The sequence below is a fragment of the Sarcophilus harrisii genome, chromosome 5, assembly GCF_902635505.1.
Source record: "Sarcophilus harrisii chromosome 5, mSarHar1.11, whole genome shotgun sequence".
Classification (NCBI taxonomy): domain Eukaryota; kingdom Metazoa; phylum Chordata; class Mammalia; order Dasyuromorphia; family Dasyuridae; genus Sarcophilus; species Sarcophilus harrisii.
In genome coordinates, this window is record NC_045430.1 from 164,746,174 (window position 1) to 164,759,124 (window position 12,951).

The following is a 12,951-nucleotide window of genomic DNA, read 5'->3' on the forward strand; positions in this document are numbered from 1 at the left end:
GGAACAGAAGTGAGTGCAAGGGATAATGTTGTAAAAAATTACCCTGGCATGGGTTCTGTCAATAAAAAGTTATTTAAAAAAAACCCCCAAAAAAACCTTTTATTTGTTTTTTGGGTTCCCATAGATAAATAGTTCATCATCGCGTGGTTTGTCTACTAATTAGAAACCTTTCCACTTTTAACTAGGCTGATTCTCAGACAACAGACTCTTTCCAAAATCATAGAAATGATTATAGCTTGCATTACACTGGCATAGTGTTTGAACTCATGAACATCATCTCCAAACCCAGCTGAGGCATCATTATCAACAAGACTTTCCATTAACTAGCAGTCAACAGTGAACAAAGTGATAATCATTCTAATGCTTAATGTGTTCCAGAAAGTGTGTAATGTGCAAGGAATGGAAAGAAAAAAATGAAAACAGTTACTGCCTTTAAAGAGCTTATATCACATGAATATAAATAGATACATATGAGATACTTAGAGAGTAGATATAATAATCTTAGAGAAGATAGTATTAACAGATATAGAGACCAAGAGAGGTCTTTTTAAGAAAGTGATTTGAACTGAATTTTAAAGGAAGCCAAAGATTCTAAGATGCAGAAGTAAGGAAGGAGAGTTGTCTAGTTGTGAAGACGATCAGTGTGAAGAACTGCTAAGATGAATGAAATGGTGCTTGTTCTTAATTGGAGAATGGCTTGATTTCTTATAAATTAGAATCAATTCTCTATATATTTTGGAAATGAGTCCTTTATCAGAACCTTTGACTGTAAAAATGTTTTCCCAGTTTATTGTTTCCCTTCTAATCTTGCCTGCATTAGTTTTGTTTGTACAAAAACTTTTCAGTTTGGTATAATCGAAATTTTCTATTTTGTGATCAGTAATGATCTCTAGTTCTGCTTTGGTCATAAAGACCTTCCTCTTCCACACATCCGAGAGGTGAAACTATCCTATGCTCTTCCAATTTATTTATGATCTCATTTTTATGCCTAGATCATGAACCCATTTTGACCTTATCTTGTTTATGCAGGTGTTAGTGTGGTCAATGCCTACTTTCTGCCATACTAATTTCCAATTTTCCCAGCAATTTTGTCAAATCATGCATTCTTATCCCAAAAACTGGGGTCTTTGGGTTTGTCAAACACTAGATAATTAAAGTTATTGACTGTTTTGTCCTTTGAACCTAACCTATTCCATTGATCAACTAGTCTATTTCTTAGCCAATACCAGATAGTTTTATTAACTGCTGCCTTATAATATAATTTTAGATCTGGTACAGCTAGGCTCCTTCATTTGATTTTTTTTCATCAATTCCCTTGAAATTCTTGACCTTTTGTTTTTCCATATGAACTTTGTTGTTATTTTTTCTAGGTCATCAAAATAGTTTTTGGGAAGTCTGATTAGTATAGCACTAAATAAATAGATTAGTTTAGGTAGTATTGTCATCTTTATTATATTTACTCACCCAATCCAAGAGCATTTAATATTTTTCCAGTTGGTTAGATCAGACTTAATTTGTGTGGAAAGTGTTTTGTAATTTTGCTCATAAAGTTTCTGATTTTCCCTTGGCAGATAGATTCCTAAATATTTTATACTATCAGTAGCTACTTTAAATGGGATTTCTCTTTGTAACTCTGACTGTTAGATTTTGTTAGTGATATATAAGAATGCTGATGACTTATGTGGGTTTATTTTATAACCAGCAACTTTGCTAAAATTGTGGATTATTTCTAATAACTTTTTAGTAGAATCTCTGGGGTTCTCTAAGTATACCATTATATCATCAGCAAAGAGTGATAATTTGGTTTCCTCATTGCCTATTCTTATTCCTTTAATATCTTTCTCAGTTCTTATTGCCAAAGCTAGCATTTCTAATACAATATTAAATAGTAACAGTGATAGTGGGCAACCTTGTTTCACTCCTGATCTTATTGGGAATGGTTGCAGTTTGTCCCCATTACATATGATGCTTATTGCTGATTTTAAATAGATGCTACTGATGAGAATGACATTTATTATACCATAGCTTAGGAAAAGACTACCCTGGGATAAGCAGAGATAAAACTTTGAAAAATGAGAAGACTGATGACCAGTTCTGATGGACCAGGCCATCCTCAGCAACGAGATCAACCAAATCATTTCTAATGGAGCAGTAATGAACTGAACTAGCTATGCCCAGAAAAAGAACTCTGGGAGATGACTAAAAACCATTACATTGAATTCCCAATCCCTATATTTATGCACACCTGCATTTTGATTCCCTCACAAGCTAATTGTACAATATTTCAGAGTCTGATTCTTTTTGTACAGCAAAATAACGTTTGGTCATGTATACTTATTGTGTATCTAATTTATATTTTAATATATTTAACATCTACTGGTCATCCTGCCATCTAGGGGAGGGGTGGGGGTAGAGATGAAAAATTGGAACAAGAGGTTTGGCAATTGTTAATGTTGTAAAGTTACCCATGTATATATCCTGTAAATAAAAGGCTATTAAATAAAAAAAATTAAAAAAAAGAAATGCCTTCTTATTAGTAAGTTCATTTCAAATCATTTCAAGAACGTGACTCTCCATGGGAACTTAGCCTTTCTTTAACTCTTTGAGACCGGGAATATGCCACATCTGTTTAGCTTCACCTCTACAATCCCAGGAACTAGCCACTCTTTGGGACACAATAGGTGTCTGGGAGGGTTGGCCCCTCCCTGACATCTACATTTATTAAGTCATATCTTGGAAGCCCATCTGGCATTTCCTTCTCCTATACTTGCATTTCTATAGATGAGCAGGTTAGCTCTTTTTTCTATAAAATCAGTCTAGGTTTATTCCTCATTGGGTTTCACCCACGGGGACTATTCCGCCTGGGACTAACACTTTTCCCAATTGAGCTGCAACGGGGCCCCCAGCTGTGCTCCTAGATCGGTGATGTGTACTATCTCTCTCTCTCTCTCTCCTATCTTAGTCATAGTTTTCCTTATTCTTTGTCTTTTATGTATTATTTGCTGTATTGGTCATTATTGTAGGCAATCTATTCCATGTATTGTGTAATTAAACTTTATGTCCACTTTAATTGAGTTATAATTTTATTTTTATTTTAATTGAGTTAAAAAAGGCCATTCAAAGGACCGTTCTGAACCTATTCTTAAATTAACAGAACACTATTATAGCTCAGTATTGCTATCATGGATAGTTTTTGGTCTGGTGACTTGTATGAGGTATATTTTCTTTTCCTTTTTTTTTTTTTTTTAACATTTTTTTCTGAGACAATTGGAGTTAAGTGACTTGCCCAGTGTCACACAGGAAGAATTAAGTGTCTGAGAACAGATTTGAACTCAGGTTCTACTAACCTCAGGGCTGGTGATCTATTCACTATGCCATCTAGTTGCCTCTATGTGACATATTTTCTAAGCAAAATAATATGTATTCATGAACACCGATTGTGGAAAATGATAATTTCCCCATAGACAAACCATTAGATTTGCATTTATCTTATTGTGATTTGTTCTACCAATGCAAATCTAAATAAACCCTTATGAAACTGGTGGACTGGAATAAAAATAGGTTTAGCTAAGACTGACACATACTGGGCACCTATTTGAATGCTTGTTGACTGAATAGTAAAATACAATATTCATGGTGATCCCAAACTTTTATGTGGAGACAAGGCCAAATTCTCATCTAAAAGCTGCCCTCAATTTATATTTTAAAACTGGATGTAAAATTGTTTCCCAGATTTCTACTTTGCTTCTAAACTTGGTTATATTGATTTTGGTAATGAAAAAATAAATTTAATGTAATCAAAATTGCTCATTTTGCATTTCATAATGTTCTCTATTGTTTGGATATACATATATGTATAAATAAAGCAATAAAATAAATCTGACAATCTAAGTAAAATAGAATATATTTCAGATTTATTTGTATCCAGTTGGGCAAAATAGCTCTTAATTATTGTTTTAATTTCCTCTTCATTGTTGATACATTCATCTTTTTCAATTTTGTGATAATTTGGTTTTCTCTCTCTTTTTTGTAAACAAATTAACCAAAAATTATCTTTTAATAAAACCAAGTCTTTGTTTTATTTATTAGTTCAATAGTTTTTTTTTACTTTTAATTGTATTAATTTCTCCTTTGATTTTTAGAATTTCTCTTTTGATATTTAAGGATTTTTAACTTGTTCTTTTTTATTTTTATCTGCATGCCAAATTAATTGATCTTCTCTTTTCTTTTTTTATTCAGGTAAGCATTTAGAGGTATAAAATCCCTCCTAAAGACTGCCTTGGCTGTATCCTATCAGTTTTGGAATATTGTTTCATTATTGTCATTCTCTTCAATAACATTATTGATTGTTTCTGTGATTTTTGCTATTTTGAACCACATGTTTTTTAGGATTAGATTATTTAGTTTCAAATTAGTTTTTACTCAATCTTTCCATGACTTTTTATTACATGTAATTTTTAGTTACATCATGATCTGAGAAGAATTTATTTACTATTTCTGTCTTTCTACATTTGATTGTAGGACTTTTGTGCCCTAATACATGGTCAGTTTTTGTCTAGGTGCACCATGTGCTCCATTCAATCTCTGACCTATGTTTTTTTGTAAATAACATATAATAAATTTCTGTTTTTTGAACTACTTTGCTATCCACTTCACTCTTATGGGAGATTTTATCCTATTCACATTATAGTTATGATTCTAATTGTTTATTTCTCTCTATCTTCTTTTCCCCCATTTATATTTTTCTCTCTCAATTCATTCTGCCCCTCTTCACCAGTGTTTTGCTTCTGAACAGCACCTCCATCAGTCTTCTCTCCCTTCTATCAGCCCTCTCCTTTTTTTTCCCTTATACTTCTGCCCTCCTTTCTATCAGCTTCTATCATTCCCTTTTCTTTCTCCTTTCATCATCTTCTCTATAGGGTAAGATAAATCTCTATAGCCAACTGCTGCACAAGAAAAATCAAATCAAAAGGGAAAAAAATGAGAAAGAAAAAAAAAAGCAAGCAAATAACAACAAAAAAGGTGAAAATTCTATGTTGTGATCCACAGTCAGTCCCAGTCCCACAGTTCTCTCTCTAGATGCCTTTGGCTCTCTCCATCACAAGTCTATTGGACTGGCCTGAATGACCTCATGTTGAAAAGAGCTATGTCCATCAGAGTTGATCATCACATAATCTTGTAGTTGCTTTGCACAATGTTCTTTTAGTCCTACTTACTTCACTTAATATCAGTTCATGTAAATCTCTCCAGACCTTTCTAAAATCATTCTTTTGGTCATTTCTTACAGAAAAATAATAATCCATAATATTCATAAACTATTAACTTATGCAGCCATTCTCCAGCTGATGGGTATCCACTCAGTTTCCATTTCCTTTCAGTACAAAAGGGGCTGCTACATTTTTGTATATGTGGGTCCTCTTCCGTTTTTATGATCTCTTTGGGTTATAGATCTAGTAAGACACTACTGGATCAAAGGGTATGCACAGTGGGATAGCCCTTTGGGCACAGTTCCAAAATGTTCTCTGTAATGGGCTGAGCCTTGAGTTGATGCACTGAGGTCCCAAGCTTGTGAGGCTAAATAGTAATTGGATTATACCTCTATTAATATATATGCTTGGACCACCTGCATTTTTGATTTCCTTCACAAGCTAATTGTACAATATTTCAGAGTCTGATTCTTTTTATACAGCAAAATAATGTTTTGGTCATGTATACTTATTGTGTATCTAATTTATATTTTAATGTATTTAACATCTACTGGTCATCCTGCCATCTAGGGGAGGGGATGGGGGGTAAGAGGTGAAAAATTGGAACAAGAGGTATGGCAATTGTTAACGCTGTAAAGTTACCCATGCATATAACCTGTAAATAAAAGGCTATTAAATAAAAAAAAATAAATTAAAAAAAATATATATATATATGCTTGGAGAAAGAATGGCCCCTGCCCACTCTCTGTGCAAGTCCTGATGTGTTGTATAGGAAATGAAAATTTTGGTGGGTGGAGGCAGAGAGACAGGAAGAGAGGCAGAGAGATTGCTGGCTGGATTTGGTTCTGGTGGCTGCTGGTCTCGTGGCTTCTGGTCTAGCTAGCTTCTTAACTCAGCTGCACACATTGCTATTGCCAATTCCCTTTTACCTCCAATCTTTCTTCATCTCTACTGAGAATAAAAGATTGAAGATTTTCCCCTAACCTGAATTCCTTACTCCGGCTGATTTTAAAATATGCGGTCATCACAGTCTCCAATATGGTTGGATCAGTTCAGATCTCTACCAACAATGTATTATTAGTGACCCAGTTTTCCCATATCCCATCCAACATTTATTATTATCTTTTCCTGTAATTTTATCTAAGAGGTGTGTACACTCCTTCTAATTGTCTTAATTGATATACAGTTCTCAAGACATACAAGTATCATCTTCCTGTTTAGTGATGTTTAAAGAGTTTAATCTTATTGAATAACAGTTTTTTCTTTCCTGTTTACTTTTTAATGCTACTCTTGATTCCTGTATTTGAAAATCAGATTTTTAGTTCAGCTCTGGTCTTTGCATTAGCAGAGTTTGACAGTCCTCTGTTTTATTAATATCCATATTTTCCCTTGAAAGATTACAATCAATTTGTGGGGCATTTGATTCATGGTTTATTGACTTCTGGAATATCATATTCCAAGTTCTCCAATTCTTTAATGTAGAAGCTTCTAAGTCTTTTATAATCCTTACTGTGACTTCTTGATATTTCAATTACTTCTTTATGGCCTTTTATAAAATTTTCTCCTTGACTTGATAATTCTGGAATTTGATTACAATATTTATTGAAGTTTTCATTTAAGGATGTCTTTTAGGAGGTGATTAGTGGATTCTTTCAATGACTATTTTACCTTGGGATATCAAGGATATCAAGGCAGTTTTCCTCAAAAATTTCTTGAAATATGCTGTCCTGGCTCTTTTTTTTAAATGATGGTAGTCCAATAATTCTTAAATTATCTCTCCTGATCTATTTTAAGGGTCACTTGTTTCTCCAATGGAATATTTTATATTTTCTTTTATTTTTTTCATTCTTCTGATCTTATTTGACTGATTCTTGGTATTTCATAGAATCATGAATTTTTACTTATCCAATTCTAATTTTTAAGGAATTATTTTCTTCAATTAGAAGAACAGGGCCCCATTTGTACCTTCTTTTTCATTTGGCCAATTCACTTTTAAAGGAAATATTTTCTTCATCTTCCACCCCCCCCCACCCCCCAAACCCTGATTTGGCCAATCCAGTTGTTAATGAGTTGTTTTTTTCTGTCAATTTTTGTGCTTCCTATTTCAAGCTGTTGACTCCTTTCTCAATTCTCCTGCATAACTCTCATTTTTCTCCAATTTTTCTTCTGCCTTTCTTTTCCTTGTTTTTCTTATTTGATTTTTAAATTCATTTTTGAGCTCTTCCAATAGGCCTCTTATTTTTAATGGAGTTCCTTGAAAATTCTATTTATGTGGTGAGTGAAAAAATATAATCTCACGTGGAAAAACAATATTTGGGAATGTTTGCAATAAAACAGGAATATGGAATTTAGTGAAGTGAAACTAAAACAGGGTTTTAATTTGTTTTTCATCTTTTTTTTCTTTTGATAAATAAATAGGAACTGAAGATGGGAGGATATGCATTTGTAGCCAAAGTAGGCTACTCCAAAGTAGGAGTCTAACTCCCATTGATAGGCCAGGTTCCCAGAGGTAGGATGGATTTATGAAAGGCAAAATGGGCAACTTTTATCACATTAAATTAAAAAGATTTTGCATAAAAAAATCTATGGAAACAAGATTAAAAAGGAAGTACAAATCTGGGAAAAACAATTTTACAGCCAGTGTTTCTGACAAAGGTCTCATTTCTAAAATATATAAAGAACTGTGTCAAATGTATAAGAAAACAAGTCATTCACCAATTGATAGATGGTCAAAGGATATGAACAGACAATTTTCAGATGACATAATTGAAACCATCTATAGTTATATGAAAAATGCTCTAAGTCATTATTGATTAGAGAAATGCAAATTAAAACAACTCTGAGGTATCACCTCACACCTCCCAGATTGGCTAAAATGACAAGAAAAGATAGTGATAAATGTTGGAGGGGATGTGAGAAAACTGGGACACAAATGCATTGTTGGTGGAGTTGTAAAATAATCCAACCATTCTGTAGAGAAATCTGGAACTATGCCCAAAGGACTATAAAACTGTGCATGCCCTTTGACTCAGCAGTGCCATTATTAGGTCTGTATCCCAAGCAAATCATAAAGTAGGGAAAAGAACCCACATGAGAAAAAATGTTTGTAGCAGTTCTTTTGGTGGTAGCACAGAATTGGAAGATGAATAGATGCCCATCAACTGGGAAATGGCTAAATAAGTTGTTGTATATGGATGTAATAGAATATTATTGTTGTATAAAAAAACGATGAGCAAGCTGATTTTAAAAAGGTCTGGAAAAATTTACATAAACTGGTGCTGAGCAAAATAAGCAGAACCAGGATTTCATTGTATACAATAACAGAAAAAATGTGTGATCATCAACTATGAAAGACTTGGTCTTTCTCAGTGGTTCAGTGGTCCAAGACAATACTAATAGACTTTGGCTAGAAAATGCCATCTGAATCCAGAAAAAGAATGGTTTTCTCCTTTTGTTCTGATTTTTGTCTCCCATTATGGTTCATAAAGCAATGTGATTTAAAAATAAAAAAATAAAAATATAAATTCTATTATAGCCTATAGGTTTCCAATGGTTTTGGATCTAAATCCTGTTAAAAACCTATGGGTTATAATTGGTGGGGAGATTTGGAAAAATAGAATATTTGTCAAAGGTATACTTAATTTCCACTATGACAAAAATTCATTTACGATGTATAATTAAAGAATACATGTTAAAAAAAAGAAATAATCTTGAAAGGTAATATCACAATGCATTTTAATAAAATTGAATCATATTAAATGTACTTATTCTTACAACTAACTCCTTTGAATGCTGTAGAATATAGCTTTATGAATTATGAATTAGTTGACATTACTAATATAATATTTTAAACATTTAATAGAATTTGTTAAAATAAAAATATTTTCATAAAATAAATTCTGAAAACTATTTCAAATATATCAATTGTCTGCTTTCTTTTATTGTCTCTTATCTGCACAAAGAAGGATCTCAGATTTAAGGTCAAGTTATTGAATCACCTATTACATATTGGACATCTTCATAACTATTTCCCATTTGTAATATGCAGTAATATATCCCACTCTTATATACTCTCGTTTTAATGGATGCTTAGGTTTGGGTGTAGTATTATTTAAAGTATTATATTTGTTAAAAATATTTATGTCAATATATCTCATATTGACAGCTATATGAATACTAGTTTTTAAATATACTTGCTTAATAATAATGGTATATATGATAGCACTATATAGTAAATAAAAAGCCAAATTCAGAGTAATAAAAACCTGGGTTCAAATTCTGCCTCTTCACCCATACTGGCTGTGCAGATAATACAGCTCACTTAGACTGTAAGATGTATAGAAAGTTCCCCACATATATGAAAATCATAGATTTGGCAAAAAGAAATGGTAATTATGGTGTATTGGTGCCTTACTTTATAATTAAGTCTTCAGAGTTCCTAAGTGTTGGTCTATTTGTGTTGTACCATACAAAAGTGATAGCAAATATTGAGAATATTCTCTTAGTATCTCAGTAACTATCCCTACTTGGATGAAGACTTTATAGCAATTCTGTATTAATCACGATAGAGGGAATAGCAAGGTTCCTTTGACATAGTGATGATAACAATAAAATACATAAAATCAACTGTGTGTTTGGAAAATTTTAATACCAGGTTTTTTTCCAGTCCTCTGAGTCTCCATCTTCATGACCCATTGCCCACTCCTAGACTTTTTCATTGTTCATTAAACCCTTACCAGGAATTAATGGGATATAAGTTACTAATTAGTAATTCTGGTAAAATGTCTTCCAAAGAGATGTTGAAACTACTAATTAAAATGAAAAATCAGAAATTATCTATAGGTTTTATTTATCCAGGCAATTCTTCATCACCTATCCTCCTAACCACTAGAGTTAACTGTAGTTTTTTATTTTGGAAAAAGTAAATATGATTGTATTTTAAAAATAATTATAAATTAGAAAAATATTAAAATATGATATCATTGATATAATTTATTTTCCCCCATATGTGATTATTAAAAAATTTGCCTCTAGTAAACTCAGCAATATATGTGTATATTACTAAAATTAGACTTATCAGTGTGCATGATAATGTATACTAACTTGTATACTACTAAAGTGACTTAGTACCATTTCTATTCAAAGCTAAAATCTCTGGTAGTGATTCTAATATTCACACTCTAGCATGGCATGATCAGTATGTAGTTTTTTCTATACATGTTTCCATACAGTTTTTTCTCTCCATGTGAAAAGTGATCTCTGATTTATTACTGCAGTGATTGTTCATTTATTTTATAGCTCCAATGTTCTATTATTCTTCTATTCTATGTAGAATACTAATATGTATCTATAATCTATCAATTTTAAAATTTCCTCCAGTGATACTTCTGAAATATATCCATGTCTATTGATTCTTTATAACATTTGTTTATGTCCTCTAATAATTCATTCACCCAATGTCTTAGACCCAATGTTTTCATAGCTCCCCTCCTGACATTGCAAAAGTACCATGGTAGCAAAAATTTAATAGTGAATTTTCAAGAGGCTTATAAAAGTTAAATTGAGAAGAATATCTACATAGTATTTAGCTTTTCAAATAAAAACAAATCATTACCATAAGACACAGGTTTTTGTTGTAAGGCTTATATTTATCAAATCATTGATACTGTATAAATTATCCTGATTCTGTATATTCTACTCTGCAACAATTCATATAAGTCTTTCAGATTTTCCAAATCCATTTCCTTTAGCACTTTGTATACTTATTTATTGCATCACATTTATATACTATTATTTATTCAATCATCCCCCAATTTGTGAGCACTACCTCAGATTGTCATTCTTTGTCACATCAAAAAGGATTAACTAATAAGAATAAATTAATAAACAATAAAGTAATTAATCCTTAGAATTTATTTTGCTCAGGAATAATCCCCGCTTTAATCTACCATTCCATGAAGTTCTCTTTCTCTTTTTTGCTTTCCTTTCTATTTCTCTGTTGAATGAATGTATTTCTAAACACAACTTTTTCTGTGTGCATGCATGTCTCTCTGTGTGTTTGAGAGTATTCTTCCCGAATTTATGACCAAAGAAGAACTAGAGATCATTACTGATCACAAAATAGAAAATTTCCACTATATCAAACTGAAAAGTTTTTGTACAAACAAAACTAATGCAGACAAGATTAGAAGGGAAGCAATAAACTGGGAAAATATTTTTACAGTCAAAGGTTCTGATAAAGGCCTCATTTCCAAAATATATAGAGAATTAACTCTAATTTATAAGAAATCAAGCCATTCTCCAATTGAAAAATGGTCAAAGGATATGAACAGACAATTCTCAGATGAAGAAATTGAAACTATTTCTAGTCATATGAAAAGATGCTCCAAGTCATTATTAATCAGAGAAATGCAAATTAAGACAACTCTAAGATACCACTACACACCTGTCAGATTGGCTAAGATGACAGGAAAAAATAATGATGATTGTTGGAGGGGATGCGGGAAAACTGGGACATTGATGCATTGTTGGTGGAGTTGTGAACGAATCCAACCATTTTGGAGAGTAGTTTGGAACTATGCTCAAAAAGTTATCAAACTGTGCATACCCTTTGATCCAGCAGTGTTACTACTGGGCTTATATCCCAAAGAGATCATAAAGAAGGGAAAGGGACCTGTATGTGCACGAATGTTTGTGGCAGCCCTTTTTGTAGTGGCTAGAAACTGGAAACTGAATGGATGTCCATCAGTTGGAGAATGGCTGAATAAATTGTGGTATATGAAAATTATGGAATATTACTGTTCTGTAAGAAATGACCAACAGGATGATTTCAGAAAGGCCTGGAGAGACTTACACGAACTGATGCTGAGTGAAATGAGCAGGACCAGGAGATCATTATATACTTCAACAACAATACTAGATGATGACCAGTTCTGATGGATCAGGCCATCCTCAGCAACGAGATCAACCAAATCATTTCTAATGGAGCAGTAATGAACTGAACTAGCTATGCCCAGAAAAAGAACTCTGGGAGATGACTAAAAACCATTACATTGAATTCCCAATCCCTATATTTTTGCCCACCTGCATTTTTGATTTCCTTCATAAGCTAATTGTACAATATTTCAGAGTCTGATTCTTTTTGTACAGCAAAATAACAGTTTGGTCATGTATACTTATTGTGTATCTAATTTATATTTTAATATATTTAACATCTACTGGTCATCTGGGGGAGGTGGGGGGGGTAAGAGGTAAAAAATTGGAACAAGAGATTTGGCAATTGTTAATGCTGTAAAGTTACCCATACATATAACTTGTAAATAAAAGGCTATTAAATTAAAAAAAAAAAAAGAGAGAATATTCTTCCCTCCTTTGGTGAGTTTAAATAATAGTGAGATTCCGATGTTAAATGCTTCCCATTCCTTGTTTGAGGAAATATATCTTCTATCTACCCTATTTATGTGGGGCAGTTTTCTTTAACCCTCCTTTTTTTCTCTTCATTCCCTACACTTACACTATATTCTTTTTCTTTTGTCTTTCTATTTCTTTCTTAATATGATCAAGATGTATTCTCATGTCTTCCTTCTCTAAATAGACTCCTTTTATTATAGCAGATGATGATAGGGTTCAGGGAGGACATATATCATCTTCCCATTTTGTATATAAACAATTATATTCCAAACTCTATACTCCTTAACAGTGTTAGTTTCTAAAAGCACCTGACTGTGGTTCCTTGGTATAGAAT